Source organism: Euleptes europaea, chromosome 13 (genome assembly GCF_029931775.1).
Source record: "Euleptes europaea isolate rEulEur1 chromosome 13, rEulEur1.hap1, whole genome shotgun sequence".
Classification (NCBI taxonomy): domain Eukaryota; kingdom Metazoa; phylum Chordata; class Lepidosauria; order Squamata; family Sphaerodactylidae; genus Euleptes; species Euleptes europaea.
Genome location: NC_079324.1, coordinates 23,955,023 through 23,976,361, shown reverse-complemented (window position 1 = coordinate 23,976,361; position 21,339 = coordinate 23,955,023). Strand labels below are relative to the sequence as shown.

The 21,339-nt window shown below is 42.5% G+C and overlaps 1 pseudogene; it reads left to right on the top strand.

Moving 5' to 3' along the window:
- LOC130485843 (ferritin light chain, oocyte isoform-like) overlaps positions 1-21,339 on the top strand; it is a 71,560-nt pseudogene that overhangs the window by 29,977 nt on the left and 20,244 nt on the right.

Genomic DNA, 21,339 nt, shown 5'->3' with positions numbered 1-21,339 from the left:
GAAGTAAGTTCTCTTCTATTCAGTGGGACTTCCTCCCTGTTAAGCATGCACAGGATTACTGCCATAAGAGTGGTAGATTAGCAGTGCATTCCTCTGCAGAGTTAATCCACAATGCCCATTGCAGAGTTAATCCACAAAACCGATTTCAAAATCAAAATGTCACACTGAAGATTACAGCTGTCCATCTAAAACCAGAACAGAACTGTCTTTAAAAAGAGGCAGTTGTTGCCACCAGTCTGATATAATCAGACATTGATTTTATCCTCACAACCACCAAGCGTGGGTAGGATAATTGAGAACTAATGGCTAGGGTCATCTAGAAAGTTTCAGAGCTGAGTGAGGATTTGAACATCATGTTCTCAAAAACAACCCAACTCTCTTGCCATAGATCATACCCAAATATGAAACTCTTAGGACAGCTGGATCTTGTGAGAAGAACTACTGATTCTGGACCACCCAGCTGTTCCAGATGGAGCATACATTCATAGACACACTCAGGACCTGAAACTCAGGCGATGCCTCTAAGTGGTGGGTGGCTTCCTCCCTGAAGAGTCATATCAACATGCGACAAGGCCTGGACATGCAACAAGCCCTGGAAGTCTCTTAGGGACCATTATACATCCATTGTAGAATGAACCAGACTCCAATCCAAAATAGCTTTACATGGAGGCAAGCCCTAAAATCCAGTATTTGCTTGTGCGTACACAAACATACACACACTTACACACAGAGAGAAGACCTCGGTTGGATGGCACAAATCATCAGATAGTTTGGACCAATTCTAGGAAGATCTTGTGAAGTCAGCAGTAGTTCAGTGGTTGGGGGGGGGGAGGTTTGAGGCGAAGAAATCAAAGTTGGGTGATGTGTCTTGATTACTGACATGGGGATTTATCTTTGAAGCTAAAGAACAACAGCAACAAAACAGTTAGAGCCAAATCAAACAACACAGGCAGAAGTTTCCATTAAACTGCACCTGTGGCTGACATAATGATTAATAAGGTGGTCTAGAGAGCAATAATAATTATATTTTATAGTGGCCTGATTTATGAAGTCAAACCAAAGGTCCAATTTGGACAAAACTTGGGACTCCTGATGCTAAAAGGTGATAGATGACTTCATGTCCAGAGGGCCAGGTGTTTTCCTGGAACATTTGAAACTTCAGCCAGTAAACGCAAGTCTTAACAATGGAGGTCAGTCACACTCTGATGAGTTTCTCTTCTGGGATCTCATCTTCCAAAAATCTTTCTTTTTGCAGAAAGGGGAGATATAAATTCCTTAAATAAGTAAAAGCAACCATGCCTGTCAAACCTGCTGGATGCAAGTTTGACAAGAAAACTGATCTTTAAACTTTAAATCTCCTCTCTTTGTTTTCAAAAAATGTTGCACGTACTTCCTAGTAACCTGTTGAGCAATGTCTCTATTCAACTGAATCATTTAAACTCTGCTGCATCTAGGGATAAACAGGTTTACCGTATTTCTTTCATCTGTTTTTTCCAGCATGCCTCTCTGTGCTGGGTTCCGCTCCTCCTGAATTCTGGTTTAACTAGCAGGATTTCTAAAATTAATTCCAGAAACAGATAGTGTTGTGTGCTGCTGCTCACGGCTCTCCCATAGTTCACCTGCATCTCCCTGGCCCTGATCAAACACTGCAAAGAATGGAATTTTAATGTCATTGTACTTTGATACACATCACAGTGTTTCTTTTGCAGTGTTTTACTAATGTCCACACTGTATATTGAAACCAATAAATTACCACTGTACCCACAGTCTCTTTAAGATTGACATTTTGCCATGTCTTATCAATACATCTGTGCACACGTATCATTAATGTGGAGGGGAAAACAAGATGAAGTAATTCCAAATTGTGGCAAATTACTCTTGCCCAATGGTAATACATACACAATTCAGAAATAAAAGAATGTAACAATGATGGATTCTTAGTTCTTCAGTTGTACACCGGAAACAAGCTCAAGTACTTGGGAACTCCAACATCCAGGAGGAAATTGTGGACAAGGAGAATTTTGGAAACACCTCTTAACAATCAATGTCATAATGACTTCTATGTTGTAATTTTTTAGTTCTAGCTGATTTTTGAAACTCTTTTAATTGTTACATAACTCTTGAAAAATCTTAATCCTAGGAGTCATATTTTTTACTTTGCTCTATGGTTAGAAAAAAAGAACCAAGGACATACCCAGAAAATAGACACGATGGGGTTACTACCAAGGGTGCTCTCCAGTTCTTACACATCCCCATTGCAATTATGGTACTAGACAAATGAAATTTCAAAAATTCAGGAGAAAGGGGGTTGACAGGCAAATCCAATAAACACTCCTAGGAGAAACAGGGAAGTTTGCTATAGCATCTGACTGCTGAATCCATAACCCAATTAAACTAAATTACTAGGATGTTGGCCAATTTAGTCCCATTGACTTCCAAGATAATTCCTTATCTGCTAGTCTTCTACAATTATCCAAAGGATCTTCATTTCTGATGAACATTAAAGCCCTTAAATACTGGGAGACTTTAGCATTGAGAAAAGTACTAGAGGGGAAGTTTGAGTTTAAGATCTCAGCAACTATTTTTAGTATGCCCCCGAACAGTGTGAAATATATGGATTATTGGATCTAAACTTGGTTTTAAGTAGTAGTGATTCTGAACTCAGCAGCTCAGTTGCTGAATGGCTCACTAGGTGTTCCAGGTCTGGCAAAGAACTCACAGGGAAGGATCCAGTTGGGTCTCAAATAAGGTAGGAGTTGGACACACATGAATACATGTAGCTGCCTTATACTGAATCAGACCCTTGGTCCATCAAAGTCAGTATTGTCTACCCAGACCGGCAGCAGCTCTCCAGGGTCTCAGGCAGGGGTCTTTAACTGGAGATGCTGGGGATTGAACCTGGGACCTTCTGCATGCCAAACAGATGCTCTACCGCTGAGCCACGGCCCCTCCCCAGGGATTGCTCTCAGGGATAATTTTGAAATCCTTTCCTTTTTTACAGTGCAGCCCTAAGCAGAGTTACACCTTTCTAAATCTGTTGAAGTCCATGGGCTTAAAAGGGTGTAAATCTGTTTAGGGTTGCACTGTTAAGTTTGCTTACAGTATACTTTGCATGAAACCAAACCCTTGATTCTTTATTTTCATGCCAATTACTTGCACTATTTCCCCCATCAATGAACACAGTTTTTGTGTTATTTGTGCATCATATTAAGCATATAAATGATGGACACTGTACTCACAAAAACCATATATACTGTATATAGATATCACACAACAGCCATACACAAAGCAAATTATTTTATAAAAACATCAGAGAATAGCTGAGAACCACTGCTTAAAAATATACATGAATATAAAAAGTCATGGAATGGGGAACATTCATTCATTTGTCCCTGCTCGTGCTCTCTTTCTCAAGAAATTATTCTGTGGAAGGATTCTTTATGATCCCCTTACTTAGCCTCCACTGTCTTGTGAAGGTGACAGATGAACTGGTCAATGCGACCAACCCATTTCCCCATAATAGCCTGCTTTTGACAATTAAAATACTAATGCTAAATTGACCCAGTGATTCACCCATTAGACCCAGTGAGCCTGGATGATGGAAGTCTACCTTTCTGGACCATATCATTACAGTTAGTTTACCTGGAAATATGGAAATCCATCCCCTGCTTTCAGTGCCTGACTTGACATGGATTGGCCGGGTGGGCATATTACAAAACCACGGTGGAAAGTTAGGATACCTTCCCAAAGAACGTAAGGTGCTACCCTACAGTGTAGAGGGGTGTTCCTGGGCAGCTTTGCCCCTGAGAACACCCGGGAAGACCCCCCCAATGCCAGCGTGGGCACTTCTTTTCAGGATTTCGTTACCAACGTGGCAGTGCTGGCGGCTGAGTCCTGCGCTGCTGCATCGCTCCCCGTCGCTGGTGTAAATGCCCCCGCACCGGGGTCCATGCCACTTTATCACGGCACAAAGTGGCACGGACATTGGCGTGGGGTCATGCCAGCTTCTATGGCGTTTTGCCCCCCCTTCAGGTTAGTCTTGTAGAACATTGTAACTGAATGTTGGACAAATATCTCATTGCTGGTGTTCACAAGGCACCAGTTGGCCATCTCTGGCCTACATGGTCATAAAACAGGAGCCATTTCCTGAAGTTTACTTGTTTGGAAAGCAGACGTGGTACCTTTCTATTCAGTTAGCTGTGGCAGCAAAGAGAAATAAAGGAGCAATGAATGGGAGTATTAGGGTCAAAACAGTATATTGTCCTGCGAGTTACATTGTAATTAGACCTTTGACCAATTAAATGACATTTTAAAGTGTTACTTGGGGCTATAATGGTGAAGCAGCCCTCTTCGCCATTCCAAACACATTTTTGAAAGCAGGCTAACGACCGAATTAAATTCTTTCTTTGTCATTGTTCGCCTTAATACACTGCTCCTATTGATGGCTGCTCACAATGTTAAATGTAGATGCTTGCCAAAAGAGCAAGATTAATGGAAACTTTCCTTGATCTATTTTACAATAAAAGACAGAGCAGTAAATTACACACAGAACTCAATTACTAAGTGATAAAAGGCAAATAATAATCTTCACATCCATCAATGGCATCAGCATTAATCATGTAATAAAACGCGACCCCAAAGGGGGCTTAATTAAACAGCAAAGTGGATTTGTAAGTCTCAAAGGGTCAAAAGCTCCATGTCACTGGTGTCCATTAACAATTGTTCAGATTCGAACCTGACTTAAAAACAAACACAACTATCTGGAAGAACGAGCATTATCACTGATACTCAGAGCTGGTTCATGCATGAATGTCCATCACTGGGTTGCTTAACTCTTCACGAGAGCCAGTTATATCTGTGCACTATTCTTTGAAAAGTATGACAATAGGGTGATTAGATATGGCACGGCTCCGGTGGGCAATAAGAGTAGGCCCCTAAATCCAGTGAAGGACCCACTGCCCCTACCCATTGCCCTTTCAACTTGGCACAGAACATCTAGAATGCCAGAGGAAATGTGCTGAATAGTTGATTGCTATTAAGTTGATTGCTAACATTTTCTCCTTTGATATTTTTATTAGCCATCTCTGTTATACTTATCGTACCTGATTGTATTCTTTATCAGATCCTTTATCAAACTCACGTTTAGCTGTAAGGTTTTTCGATCCCAGTTAGAGACAGGAGACAGTTACAATGTATTTTTAATTCCTTTCAATAAAATGCTACTTCTGGGGGACAGGAGATCTACAAGGAACAGAATGAGAAGGGAGCTGGAGGCCCACAAACAAGACAGGAGAATTGGCAAAAATCAGCTATGTTAGTGGAAACAAGTGGGGGACCCACAAGGACTTGCAGGGGACATCTCATTTTCCCTAGCCCCACTATTTTCTCTTCCCTGAAAACCTCTTGCCTTTCCTGTTTCATTCTCTCCTTCCCACCCACAAGCCAACCTACCTTTATCTGCCCAACTATCTTCAGCTTTCCCTCTTTCCCTCACCTTGGCAGCCTTTTGCCAGGAAAACTCTGGACAAGTTCTGTGGTACAAGCTGAGCCAGGCCCAGTTGCATAGCGGGGAACCTGCAAGGAGGTACCTCACTTTCTCCTGTCCACCCCCTTCCTATGCTATTTCCTCTTTCCCTTCTCCTTGCAGTCTCCATATCCTCACCTTTCCCTGCTTCCTTCTCTCCTTCCTACCCACCCACCAACCTAGCTTTAACCTGCTCCTCATCTTCAGCTGTATTTATTATTTACCTCATTTATACCCCACCTTTTTCCACAATGGGAATCCAAAGCAGCTTAAATTATTAGTCTTTCCTCAATTTTATCCTCACAGCAACAGGCCAAAACCACCCTGGAAAGAGCCCTGCTCCCTCCCTCTGCCTTTTTCATGACATAAGCCAAAGCCTCAGGGCTGCCAATACAGTTGTGATTGCCTAGCAATAGCCACTAAGGGCATTCATTTCTTAAAGCTACAAGTACTCATTTTATCACTTTGGAGTGTTTTAATCCCCAATGTTTTTTGGTTGTTTTTAGATTTTAGATGTCTGTGCAAACCTGGGTTCTTTTCTGAGGTTTGTAGGAAGATCTGCCCTGTGTTTCCATGACCCCAATATCTGGATTTAATTATCCACAGCTGGGGCTATACTGAGAATTAGATATTGTGTTTTACCTTGGGATCCAAGGCATAGTACAAAGTAGCCATATTTACAATATACATCATGTATACATATAATTTACAAATGATAGACCAATTCTTTATGCATTTTAAGAGACTCAGTTCGGTGTAGTACTTAAGAGTGTTGGACTGATTCTGGGAGACCCAGGTTTGAATCTCCACTTGTGCCATGGAAGGTCGATTGGTTATAATATTCCTCACAACATTTGATATATTGTTCTCCATTTTATCCTCAGAACAACCCTGTTAGGAAGGATAGGCTTAAAGAATATGACTGACCCAAGGTCACTGAGCAACCTTCCATTGCAGACTGGGGATTCAAATCTGGGTCTCCTAGATCCTAGTCTGATGCTCTAACCACTATAAGATACTGCCTCTTGGGCCTAGAAACAGAAGGACAGACGTTACAGATCTTTCATCACAGGGGTGATATCATCCCCATACCCAGCGCTCAACCATAACCTGGCTACCACATTTTGGACACAATGATGGATTGTATAGCACCATTATTTGTATTTTTTTAAAAGATATGGATGAACATACCACCTTTTACACATGAAGAAGTGACTTTTGAATTTTACTCACTTTCTGAAGTCGAATCAAAGCAGCCAATACCAATAAAATAATGTTGGGGTGTGTGGGAATGTTTCTACAGTGCTGCGGCTGATAAAGTATTTACATGAGCAATTTGTTGTTTTGGCTTAGCCAGTCTGATTTCCTGAAGCCATTTCTAAAATATCTTCTGCTGGTCTTTTTAAGTCATTTACTAGTAAATAGGAAAATAGAACAAGGCATATGGACCTCCCCCCTTCTCCTATCTTAACATTTAACTAAACACTTTTAAATAACGTGTTAAAGATATATACTTTACCACTTGGACTATTTTTCACAAACACCAGATGACAAACACTGAAAAGCAGAGACGTGAAACAACACCTCTAGATATTGGAGCTTGGCAACAGGAAATTGTCAAATAATTCATTAACAGATGCGCTTGACTATGAATTGACATTTAAGAGGTTTTGCTGGGGAAATGCATGCAGTGTGTTCAGGAACTCAGAATACTTCTGCAGCAGCCTGTGGCCCTTTGGTGCCAGCTGTCAGTTAAGACTTTTCCAGTTTTATCAAGAACACTGGGTTAGATGCTTGCTTCTTGTTTTGCATAAGCATGATTATCACACATGGATTTGCTGAGTATGTTTATCAATGATGGTATCAGATGGAGGTCAATGGAGATGCTGCTCAGGGACTGTGGAGTCAGCCTGTCGTGGAGGGCTTTGCCCTCCCTCTGAAAGAACCGGTTCATAGGTTCGGGGTGCTACTGGATCCATCCTGGTCTATGGATGAAGGCTCAGGTCTTTTCTGTGGCATGCAGCACTTTTTATCAGCTCAAGCTGGTTCGCCAGCTATGACCATTCCTAGAGAAACGTGCTCTGGACATAGTAATCCATGCTCTGATCAAGTACAAGTTAGATTACTGTAATGGACACTATGTGGGGATGTCTTTGAAAATGGTCCAGAAACTTGGTCCGAAATGTGGAAGTCTGGCGGTTGGCAATCCTATTGCCGCGAGATAGGTTTTTCAGAAAGGGAAGGCTGGAGTAACGTGAGAAGTATAGTGAACCCTCAAGCCCTAATGATGATCCTGATTAAAGGGCCTTAGCTCAAAATGGGGCTAAGTTTCAGGCCCACTTCTCACGTTACTCCATTTGGAGCAGGAAATGAACCAATTTCTATGGCATGAGAACACAAAAATATTTTCTAACAAAGATCGCATATTTCACTGGCATCTGCCATTTCAGGCATGAATTTGTGGAAGAAATTGCAGGCAATGAAGCTCCAGAGAATATCTCAGTGGTGATTTTTGACAATTATAAGTGGCACACCAGTTTCTGGCATCTCTTTCCATAGCTACTCTGCTACTGGTCTCCAGTGTATGAAGGCACCTTACACTGATTTGGCCTGACTTGCAGCAGTTTTCTGAAAGTTTGTTTCCCTCCAGCTCTGCTCCCCAAGATCCTTTTAATTGGAAATTCCTATGTTTAAAATAAATAAATAAATGATATCTGGGATAGAGCTTGGGGCTTTATGCATGGTCTACCACTGACTATTTCATCTGTCACAAAGGGAATTAGATATGAGTAAATAGAAGTATGTGGACAAACTTGGGTACACTCAAGAAAAATGAAGAACTTTCTTTTAGGTATCTCTTAATGTTTCCCTATCGTCTGGCAGTAGAGAGCTACTTGGTGCAGTGGTTAGAGCATTGGCCTAAGATTGGGATACACCAGATTTAAATACTCACATAGCCATGACACATAGGAAGGAAAAGCCATATGTTCAACTCACATCAGGGAGCGATTGTTCACTGAGCTGATCAGAGCTATCTGAATGAATCTGGTTGTGTCCATTTGCATTATTAGACTGCTTTCTTACAACTGCCAACCTCCATCTGCTGCTGCCTCCTCCAACTGTTAGAAGGTACATAGTTGAAAAGAGTTCCGTCTGCCCATTGACTGTTTTGCTTTGATGTCTGTCTGCCCTAGCTAACTGTGGAATTAGTTCTTGTGATCACTTCATAAAGTGGTGATGTGGACTGCACAGGTGTAAAAAGCAGACAATCCTATGTATTCAATGGAAATAATTTAAAGGACATTTCCAACTAGGGTTGCCAGGTCCCTCTTTGCAAATGGCGGGAGCTTTCTGGGGCTGGGTAATGCAACCCAGAAGTGACATGGACACTCTAGCAGTCACCTCTGACAACTCTATGGTTTCCATAGATTTTTTTTTTGGGGGGGGGGAATGTGCTAGTACTGTCTGCATGATTTTTAGGTAAACCAAGAAGTGATGGGGAGGCTCTAGCAATCTCCTCTGAAAACTCTATAGAAACCATAGAGTTTTCAGAGGCAATTGCTAGAGCGTCCACCTCCCTTCCGGGTTTACTCAGAAGAGATGATTGCTCCCCCCCTTCAGCTGGCCCTCTTCTGCCTGCTGACCAGCTGAGGGTCCGAGGGCAGACCAGTCGATTGGCGGGCAATCGACAAGCCTATTTGCAATTGTGCAGGCACAAAGAGAGGATGAACTACAAGTGATTTTACACTTGACAAGTAGGTCACATTATGACCTGATAATGACACCTCATGCATTTGCCTTCGCTGGTAATTAAGAAGATTTGACACATCAGTAAGGCACAACCTGGCCTTATAGCACAATATGGTGTTCGGGACAAATTTCAACAAAAAGCATTGAAGCAATCTTATAAAGAGCTTGTCTCATTTGTAATTGAGGATGCCTGATCAAGGTAAATTTCCCTGCCAGCTATCCCCTCCATTATAATGGATGAGAAGCTTTATGCAGGATGATGCTCTCTTAAGATCATTAACATCTGGATAGCAATCAACATACTAGCGCTATGCAAGTTCCTTTCAGAGTTTTAAGCAAGAAAGTTCAATAACCATTTTTTAAAAAAAACAAAGAAGCTTCAAAGATACCTTCGTAAAACTTTTTAAAACATTACTAGAGGATACAGATGCATACCCACAATGTCAGCCAAACTGTTTTAATTAGCCTTTTAGAAGTGAAATCTGTCAAAATAAAAACCCCACATCTCTCATGGTGCATTATTCTAAGGATGAGTTGTTAATTAGCATTAAGTTCACAGTGGAAACTTTTATGCCAAATTACAGCTTCATTAGGTGTTAACATATCAACACCCTGATCACATGGATAACTGTAGCTGTTAACAATACACAGGGAAACTTGAACAAACATAGCTATACTTGGAATCTTGTGCTCAGCGACTAGAGTCCATCAGTTGTAATAAACGGTTACTACTTGTCACAGTCCATGCGGGAGGAAGATGCCCAGGCCCCAGGATCAATCCAATGGGACCGACCTGGTCTTTTTGTCACGTTTTCTGATCATGAAATGGTGGGATAAGAGAATTACCTCATCTCTAACTGTTCTGTTAGGGTTGCCAGGTCCCTCTTTACCACCAGTGGGAGGTTTCTGGGGTGGAGTCTGAGGAGGGTGGGGTTTTGGGTGAGGAGGGACTTCAATGCCGTAGAGTCCAATGGCCAAAGCAGCCATTTTCTCCAGGTGAACTGATCTCAATCAGCTGGAGATCAGCTGTAATGGCAGGAGATCTCCAGCTAGTACCTGGAGGTTGGCAACACTATGTTCTGTAGTGGTATAGAGCTTTCTTCATTGATTGAGTATGTTACATGTCATGTTCTCATACTGTACCTTCCGATGGTGCAATAAGCGTAAGGGAATTAGCCTGACAAGAATGTATCCTTGGAGCTTCCTTGCAAAATCATTCTTCTTTATATTAGCCCATGAGAACTTCCCCCGCTAATTTCCGATACTTTGTTTATTCATTTTACTAACATTGATCATTCTTATTTTACTTTTGGGGTTATGTCCTCGAGTCACTAAATAATTCCTTCGTGTGAGGTAATGTACCATCTCCTAAGTTATTAAGCACCATTCCTTATTAGGATCAAAATGAGTCTTTCCCCCAGCCCCTAGAATCTTACTGCTCTGGCCTGGGGAGGGAGGTTCAGGAGGGTAAGGCCAGTAGTAGATATGTAGCATTACACTTATTTCATGATTCTTGAATATGCTACTCTAAGAACCCTCAAATGATTGAAATGCCAACTGGAACCCTTGCTAAGTCTATGGTGTTAATATACCATGTCCGTTAGGGGTGATCAGAGGTTTCACTAAAATTCACATGAAGGACATTGGACTATGCACCATTTATCCCCGGTATTTTTTGGGTTTGGGTTTAATAAACTCAAAATTTTCCAAAAAAGCCAAATCCTTATATAGACTTTGTGGACTTTGGAGGCATCAGGTAAGTGAGGAGGAGAGGGAGGGAGGGAGGGAGGGGGAGAGGGGAAAATGACAGTGGGGCCACTAATAATAGCAAAAGAAATCAGCATTACTTGGGATCTGCTTTTCAGTTCCCTTTAATTGCCACCATATTTTTTCCGGTTTAATCCCTCCCCCCCAAAAAATACCAATAAAGTTTTTTTTTTCTTAGTTTGGTTTTAGCCAAATCACACTTCTAAAGGATACCTCCTGTAAAAAAAAGAAGGATCTCAAGAGATATTCATGTGGATGTAACCATCCTCCAAGTAACTTTCCTCCCGCTTAAGTGGCTCTTCCTCCAGTGGGACAACCACTGAACTGAGAGGAAGGCTTCCGTGATTGGAGGAATGCTGCCAACTTGAGCTAAAAGGACTGGTGGGAAATAAAGCAATAAATAAACTCTTGTCTTTGGAGTAGTAGGATAGAGGTAGAATCCTGGGTTGGATCCAGAGTACATTGGCAATTTCCACAGATTCCCTGTTCTTGCTGCAGATCCCCCTCACGTCATTCCTCAGTCTCCTATCCCCTAATCCCCCAGGAGAAGCATTTGGCGGAGATCAGTGACCTGCAAAGGGAGGGATGAGGCAGGCAAGTTCCATTCTGACACTAGAATATTTAGTTTGGATCCAACCAACTATTAAGTTTAAAGCTACTGCTGAGGAGGCCAAGTCCAGCGTAACGTTCCAACTTGCCTTAGATGGTGGCTGCAACCATCACTCTAAGAAAGATCTTAAAACTCCAGTTAAGTTGATATGAGACAATTTACAGTAATCATTAGACCGAACTACATGATCTTTGTCAGTACTAGATTCATCCTTTATTTCATCAAGTTATATAGGTAGGCTATGTATTGGATCATCCAGAATGTTAACAGAATCAAACATACATTAGCATGTGACAGGGTCACACTATCTATGTGTATATATAAATTTCTAATTACCTGTTCTGATATTAAAACAAAAAAGATTTCACTATGATGAAAATTGGAAATAGTCTTCAGAAAGGATTTGAGTCATATTCTTAAAACCATTCTTTCCCCATTCTTTTATCCTCCTGTTTCTCAAAGAGAAATATTGCCATCTTATGGTGTGCCCAATGAATTTACTTCAAGCATTCTGGTACATTTGATAAATAAGGACAGATTTAGCTGTATGGGGAAACAGAAATTGCACCTAGAACAATATTTCAAATACATTTAGGAGTTTCAATTTTAGAAGTCCATAAACGTTTTCATAAGGATGATGTAATTCCTTAGGAAGACCCCTGAATTGCAACGAGATGTCTACTGGGGCTAAATTAACTTACATTTCTTTCTGGTACTCTTTCAGGGGGCTCAAAGAAGAAGATGGGAGGTATCAGTCCAGTCAGTTTCTTGCCAGTCCTCAGTACTGGCCTCTACCTACTTACTTTCATTTACTACTTTCTCAAATTAAAATAAGGAGTAAGGGTTTTTTTGGAAGGGGGGAGGTTATACACAAAAATCAGAGGAATTTTAAAGCATGAGCCCACAGTGGGTCAGACTTTTTTTAATACAGGACAATGAAGAGGAAAACATTATATGTAAAAGTGATGCTTATTGTCTCCAAAATTAATGACAGGGATGTCAACGTATTTGTACAGGAATCTGAAGTGCCGCTTTCATCAAACTGAAGTCATGTTTCATTCAACACAATTAACCTCTGTGGTGACATCAAAACATGTTGGCTTTTCTCAGTGATTCTCAAAGGTTCAAATTATTGTCCCCACCCAACCTCAAAAGGTCCAACACATTCAGAATCCATTGGGTTGTTTGATATCATGTCCCATCTTTACCAAACTGTTATGCGACAACAATAGAATGCTGATGTCATCCTGCCTGCTTTATTGAGCACAAATAATCTCTTAACTTACGTTAGAGATGTGTCTTCATCTTTGGGGGGAAGTGGAGATGAAGCTCAGAGCACAGGCTTTTCATGCAGAAGGCCCCATGTTTAATTCATCTTACTTAAAGGATTCACTCACTTAAAGGATGTCAGCAGGTTCTAGGAAAGACTCTCTCTCATTGAGAGCTGAGACCCAAGTAGACAGTACTGAATTAGATGAACCACTGTTACCAAAATGGTCTGCTTGTATGTGACCCCCTGCTTGTATGTGTTAAGAACACACACATATGTATCCAGTTAAATTAAATTAGGGATCACTGTCCATGTACACAGGCAGGATGGGGCTGCTGCAGTCGTCTTGTTTGGGGCCTTGGTTAATATTTAGATCTAGTGGTGCCTGGTTGGCCATTGTGTGACCAGACTGCTGGACTTGATGGGCCTTGGTCTGATCCAGCAGGGCTTTTCTTATGTTCTTCTTATATCAAGGTCCAGAGTTTTGGTAGTAGCACCTCACTATGGGAATGGGAAAGTTCCCAGAAATAAAGCCAGTGGAAAACAGAACCTGAGTCTAATTCTTTATTTGGAAATATGGATCAAGAAAAGAAGGCGCTCAGAGAGCTGCAGTCTCTCTCTCTCTCTCTCTCTCACACACACACATTCACACAGCAAACCTTAGCCCTAGACAACCTAACACTGAAGCAACACAAAAAGGGAGCCAAATGAAACGATGCAAGCCAATCCAAAGGGGTGAGGTAGTCCTGGGGGGGTCCTGCAAATTCTGGAAGGAGCAAAGAAGGAAGAAGCAGGGTAGAGACTGAGGCCATTTCCAGATCTCTGAGGGTTCTGAGTTAAAAGTACACAGGGGGCGCATTAACATGTGCCAGCAGCCAGAGCTATCTACACTGTTCTTTTATTGTTTGGAAAAGAGAGCTGCAACCTCTTAACTTCTGGTTCTGAGTCACTTTCTCAAGGAAGTTTCAGAAGGTAGCAGTGTTGGTCTGCAGTAGAACAGTTAAATTCCTCCCCAGTAGCACCTTAGATAATGAAAATCTTGTTGCTCTCTAAGATGCTACTGGACTTGAATCTAGCTGTTTCTCAAGGAAGCCATTATTTAGGTGAATGGGGGAGGCCACCCAGCAAAGGGAAAATAATAATAATAAATTGGAGGAAGGGAGAAACTGCAAGCAAGGAAGAGGTTGCAAGTAAGGCATCTACAGGAGTGCCCCCAAAGGCCCCCTCCTGATTCCCAATACTCAGCCTTGTGGATTCCAAGCAGGGATTCAGGTTCAGATGAGAGCCAGCGTGGTGTAATGGTGAACAGCAGTGGTTTGGAGCGGTGGACTCTAATCTGGACAACCGGGTTTGATTCCCCACTCCTCCACATGAGCGGCAGAGCACATATTTTGTATTTAGAAGGTCCCAGATTAAACAAACCCGGTTCACCAGATTACAGTCCGGTAGGTGGGGCTGAGAGATCTAGGAGAGAACTGTGACTAGCCCAAGGTCACCCAGCAGGCTTCATGTGTCCGAGTGGGGAAACCAACCTGGTTCACCAGTTTAAAGTCTGCCACTCATGTGGAGGAGTGGGGAATCAAACCCAGGTGTCCAGATTAGAGTCCACAGCTCTTAACCACGACACCATGCTGTTTGTCAGTGCTCAATGCAGTATCTCTAGTTAAAAGGATCTCAGGGCAGTGACAAAGGGACAAAACATCTGCTTGACTCATAGAATCATAGAGTTGGAAGGGACCACCAGGGTCATCTAGTCCAACCTCCCGCACAATGCAAGAAATTCACAGCTACCCCCCACACACACACACACCCTCTGTGACCCCTACTCCATGCCCAGAAGATGGCCAAGATGCCCTCCCTCTCATCATCTGCTTAAGGTCATAGAATCAGCATTGCTGACAGATGGCCATCTAACATCTTCTTAAAAACCTCCAGGGAAGGAGAACTTACCACCTCCCGAAGAAGCCTGTTCCACTGAGGAACCGCTCTGTTAGAAAATTCTTCCTACTGTCTAGACGGAAACTCTTTTGATTTTGATCCTTGGAGAATCACCTGAGGAGGGAGGTTTGGACAGACTACCTGCGTAACTCAGTATAAGGCAGTTTCTTAACAAGACAGTAGAGTCCCTGCATGGTACTGAATGAGCCACGAGTCCAGTGGTCCTGTGACATGTGCAAGCACCAGGTCATTCCTGACCCATGGAGTGACGTCACATCCCAATGTTTACTAGGCAGACTTTGTTTATGAGGTGATTTGCCAGTGCCTTCCCCAGTTATCTTCCCTTTACCCCCAGCAAGCTGGGTACTCATTTGACTGACCTTGGAAGAATGGAAGGTGGAGTCAACCTTGAGCTGGCTACCTGAAACTGACTTTCCGTCGGGATCGAACTCAGGTCGTGAGCAGGACTTGGACTGCAGTACTGCAGCTTACCACTCTGCGCCATGGGGCTCCTGCAACATGTTAAGTGTGTGTGTGTAAAGTGCCTTCAAGTCACAGCTGACTTATGGCGACCCCTTTTGGGGTTTTCATGGCAAGAGACTAACAGAGGTGGTTTGCTAGTGCCTTCCTCTGCACAGCAACCCTGGACTTCCTTGATGGTCTCCCATCTAGATATTAACCAGGGCTGGCCCTGCTTAGTGTCTGAGATCTGATGAGATCAGGCTAGCCTGAGCCATCCAGGTCAGGGCCAACATGTTATACGCAGCCCCAAATCTATACAGCTTTTTAAGCTTTTATTCCATGCTACAGCTGCAGCTGACACTACCATGCATTTCCCCCCTCAGCCTCACAGCTTTTGCTATACTCTTCTTTATAGTTTACACACTCCCAGTCCCAGTTTTATTGTCATCTGTATTTAATGCTACAGTGGCAAGGGTTAGGTTGCCCCGACAGACTCTAATGTCCCCTAAATCAAATAAGTTATTACAGACAATCAATACGGGCGACAGCCAATTATATCCAGCCTTTGTCCTGAAATAAGATGACAAGGAAATTATGAGACAAAGTGTTGGAAAGTAATTCCGTTTGCCTCGTATCGACTGCTTTGCTTTGGGAAAAGCATATTATTTCGTATATAGTAAGTGTAAAAAAAAAAATCTATCTGAGAGAGTCTCTAAAGGGGGGGAAATGTGACAGGTTCTGAAACAGACACAAATTATTGACATCTCCGAATCTTGTGAGACAACATTTCCAACCGTTTTCCATTTAAAACTTAAGAGAATAATAACCAGCAGGTAGCATTGAAGCGCTGGGCCTCTCCCTCCCTCATTCATAATGGAGTGGAGTCAACGAACAGTTTTCTAGGCATCTAAGTAAATCAGTCTCACCAGACTAATTCTTTGAACAATCTCTTTCCAGATTCTCCCACATTCGCAAATTAAACGGCGTCACAGTCGGAGCAGGGACATGTAAATTTTGCTCACGCATTCATTTTAAGAGGCAAAGGGAAGCTTTCCAACATGATTCACAACTTCCCGAGACAAATCCACAGGTACATGCTCTGTATAATCACACTTTTCAGTGGGGAAAAAAAACCCAAACGGAATGTCTCAGCTTACCCCCCCCCCCCAAAAAAAATTGCTCAGTTTCCCGCTGTCAAATCTGGGGAGGGGGAGAGAAGGATAGAAAAATAGTGTGAATTGTGTAAAGAGAACATTTCTGTTTCATCCGTCCTTGACCAACGAAGCCTAAGTACTGATTGCTGAAAGAAATCATTTCCTACTATTGTCCATCTATAAGCAGGGACACTCTGTCCCATGGACGTAGGATAAGCTTTCTATGGATTGTGGCTTAAAAACAAAGAAAGAGTAGAGTTAAGCATCAGTGTAAATGCTTACTCTATTGTCTACCGCCAAGGAGAGACAGCTTCAAGGTTTGGGGAAGGGTTTGGATGCAGAGTGAGACAATAAGCTGAGTAATAGAAATACTGAAGTAACACAGGCCATTTACACTTGGTAATTAGCAGCGCGTACCGGACTCAAGTGCCCCGCATATATATATTTTTTTAGTTTTTCACACTGAACCATCATTCAGGAAGTAACTGCAAAGCCAGCGCATGGCTGCTTTGCATTTCTTAAGAGCCCCTTTAATGTAACCTTTTGTGTTTGCTCTGCCCCCGCCTCGAAGAATCCTCTCAAGGAAGCATGCAAAATCACACCCGCACGTAAGCTATGTAAGTGGCAGTAGCTAACGGAAGGAACGAAGGAGCAGGTGAGTGGGGGGGGGTGGAATTTCTCCTTTTGTGTCGGGACCATGAATAGGCATTTTAAATGTCTCATTTTTTAAAAGTGCTTTGAGCAAGCATCAAAATTGACCCTGCATAAATGGCCACAGTTTCAGATGGGTCGCCATGTTATTCTGTAATAGCAGAATAAATCAGGCTGGAATATGAAGACCCTAGAAAGGAGAAGAAAGGAAGGACCCCTGGATGCTGAAAGGAGAAAGAAGGAAACCAGATCTGGGGCAGCTATAAGAGCCTGCCTGTCTTGAACAAAATAATAATGGACAGCTCTCCTCGGAGTCTGGAGAGGGAGGGAGGGAGGGAGGGAGGGAAGGAGAGAGAGAGAGAGAGAGAGAGAGAGAGAGACAGAGAGACAGAGAGACAGAGAGAGACAGAGACAGAGACAGAGACAGAGAGCACAAGACCTTTGCTTTCCCCTGCAGAAGATCATAAAATCGTAGAATAATAGAGTTGGAAGGGACCACCAGGGTCATCTAGTCCAACAGTCTGCACAATGCAGGACATTCATAACTACCTCCCCCCAATGCCCCCAGTGACCCCTACTCCATGCCCAGAAGATGGCCAAGATGCCCTCCCATGATCTGCTTAAGGTCATAGAATCAGCATTGCTGACAGATGGCTATCTAACCTCTTCTTAAATACCTCCATGGAAGGAGAGCTCACCACCTCCCGAGGAAGCCTGTTCCACTAAGGAACCACTCTGTTAGAAAATTCTTCCTAATGTCTAGGCTGAAGCTGACTCACAGTGGATCCTTCATCAGCTGGGAGTTGGCTTGTGATTTCCACAAGTAGCCTGTTCCTGTGAAGGCACACAATCAGGTTGCAAACAGCCCGTTGATTAATTGGCTGTCCTATTTATGATCTAACCAGTCATTAGACCAGGACTATTATAACACTGCACTCTAGGAATAGAAGGATGTGGGTGAAGAAGAGTCCCCTACATAGTTCTATTTGAAGAGTCTAAATAAGAATCCCTGATCAGTGACTAATGGTGCCTGCTCCACAGACAGATGAGTAGGTTGGTCTGCAGAACATGGCATATGTTTTTGAAGGTGGACGCTGCTTATAACCATCCCTTATCATCTTAACCATTGGCCAGCTCACCAGTGATGCCTCATGGTCATTTGAAATACTGGAACTGGCATTGTGGCATCCCTGGCTGAATCAGAGGTGTGAATAAGCTTCTGCATAGTAGTTACATAGTACGAACGAAATGTTTAATACGGTCCCAGACCAACAATACAAAACTTTTACATAATAGAAACATTAGCTATATACATCAATACATCAATAAATATATAATCAAACATTCGTAGGGGAACTATTAAAAACATAAGCGTAACTAGAACACAGTTAAAACTCATAGTAGTTGTGTGGGCTGCATGTAGGATGAGTTGCTAGCAGGGTGCTGTTGAAGCAACAACATCATTTCCAGACCTTTCCTTTCCTTTATCCCTTAGAAGCTCTTCGATCCATTGATCTTGAGCAGGATAGTTTTAAATCTATTGTTTGGGGGATATAAGGACTGAGATAAATGTTGCCACTGCCATTATTTCCAATCTACATACATACATAGATATACTTTGCTTTTGTTCTAAGTATGCCAATTCAATCCTATGATGTGACCCTTAGGCTTTGGCAGTGACAAAGAAATGAGGAGTTCTCAGGTTTGGAAAAGAAAAGAAAGTCTGCTGATATTTTAAACTCCACAGCTCTCTCTCTCTTTGCCATCAAGTCACAGCTGACTTATGACGATCCCATAGGCAAGAGACATTCGGGGTGGTTTGCCATTGCCTGCCTCCACGAGGTCTCCCATCCAAATACTAGCCAGGGCCAGGGCTAAGAGTATGTGACTGGCCCAAGGACACCCAGCAAGCGTCCATGGCATGAGTGGGGATTTGAACCTGGGTTTCCCAGGCCCTAGTCCAACACCTTAACCACTACACCATGCTGGCTCTCCTGTAGTTCTTTAGTTAACACCAATGCATTTTGAAAACTCCATTTAAGAGCTTATTATTTCCTAGTGCTGAATCAAGGAGAACTTGCAAAATTGAATGTAGTGTCTGTATTGGAGCCTCAGAGTAACTCCAGAAGCTTTGCACCATCGTTTTACAATTGTTTCCAATGGAGAATGGCCAAATTTGGCGACTCTACCTTGAACAATGCCCCCCAGTGCCCCACAAAAGAATACCCATAGACTGTAATGGCCGTATTCACACCCGAGATTCTATGGGAAAACTACTGTTCCCGTGATTGCTTACAATGGGCCCCTGCAAAGCAATGGAAGTGCAACCAGAAAAGCCAACAAACCAAGAAAAATGAACTACAAGAAACAAATTCCTCAGAAGCACAGAAAAGGGAAGACAGAAAATCAAACCAAACCAGAGATTAATCTATATGTAACAACAACAAAATAACAATGAAAATAATACCTTCCCACCCCCCCAGGGATATAATCCAATATGATGCTGTGAAAAGAATCAGTGATGGCCATATATCTTGGTTTGATTATCTGCAGATGAGAACTTTTTTTTAGTAAAATGATTTATGTCAGATACACCCTTAAGGCAAATGAATGAGTTTGAAAACTTGATTATGCAGCCTCAAAAGCATTTTCTTTCTAAGATGTATAGCTTGATTATCAATATTGTGCCTGCCGTACCACTTAATTTTATTCGTAAATGGACCCAGGCTTTAAGCTTTGAGATAACAGAAGATGTTTGGAAGATTGTTCTATCTCGAGGCTGATCGTTTTCTGTCAGTTGTAAATTGCAGACATTTATAATTCTTGTACCAGCAGTTGTTGCTATCGTCATGCTGAGTTAACCGGGGTTTTTGCATATGCGGTGGCTCTGTCCAAAAGCAATTGAGCATTAGGATAAAGTTGTTAGCTTGTTAAGTTATGTTTTTAATGGGAACATCTTGAAGACACCTGAAACTTTGCTGCTTAACTATGTAACTTCATTTTTGGGTAATTTACAAAGTAGATTGTGAAGCTCAATTACAACAGAGAGCCATCATGGCGTAGTGGTTAAGAGAGGTGGACTCTAATCTGGAGAACTGGGTTCGATTCCCCACTTTTCTGTATGAAGCCTGCTGGGTGATCTTGGGGCAGTCACAGTTCTCTCAGAACTCTTTCTCATCCCACGCAGAGGCAGGCAGTGGCAAACCACCTCTGAACGTCTCATGCCTTGAAAACCCAACGGGGTTGCCATAAATCGGGGGCGACTTGACGGCACTTTCCACCCCCACCAGATACAACAGCTAGATTAATTTTTGCACAGTGCTGGAAGTTGAAAGAGACTCCAAACATACAGGCTTGGCTGGATAAATGGGATAAAACTTATTTGATTATTAGACTTACTGTTTTTTTTGTGAACGGTAAGAGTTTTATGTTGCAGCCTGAGTGGTTGAGAGTTATTAACTGTATTCGGGCAAAATGTGTTGATATAGTAAGAGTGTGTCGGTTTCTGTTGTTAGTTGGTATTGTTTTTGTATAAATTTTGGGAGAAATCAATTAAAAATAAAGGGGAAAAATAAAATAAAATAAAATAAAATAGTACCTCCCCCTTACTCTCTCTTCCCAGTTACCTGGGGAAAAGAATGGAAAAAAGGCAAGCCTAGCTGTAAGAAAGTAATAAATGAAATTAATCAAACTAATCTGTCAAGAAAATATTTCAGCACAGTCCAGGCAGGATCCATCCTGCCAAGCAAGGCCTCTCAAGACATGAAGAACAGCACAGCACACATGTGAAACAAAATGGCTAATGTAACAGCTGGCTGCCATTAAAAATTTCCCTCTCCTCCAAGCAAGACCGGGTAAATGGCCAAGACAGCTCTTCTGAATGGTTCCACGGCTAAGACTGGCTTGGAGAAACGCTGTTTCCTGGGGAATGAGAGGCAGGCAGTCTCCTTTAAATTTTTGATAATTAATTCACAATATGAACAAATCTGGGAGTCATTGCTGGCCTAGTGCTTCTGGGGAGCAGGGCAGAGCCTCCTCCCCCTCCCCAGACCAGACCCCCCCCCCCGGTGGCCAAGCCTCCCCACAATGTTCCCAGGACCTTGATTTGCAATAAGGCACAGAGACAGTAGCTGGATGAAATGGCCACAGCTTTATTGTTACAGCAATAGGCATTGGCATGGCATTGGGCGTGATCCTTAACATTGGCCTACCC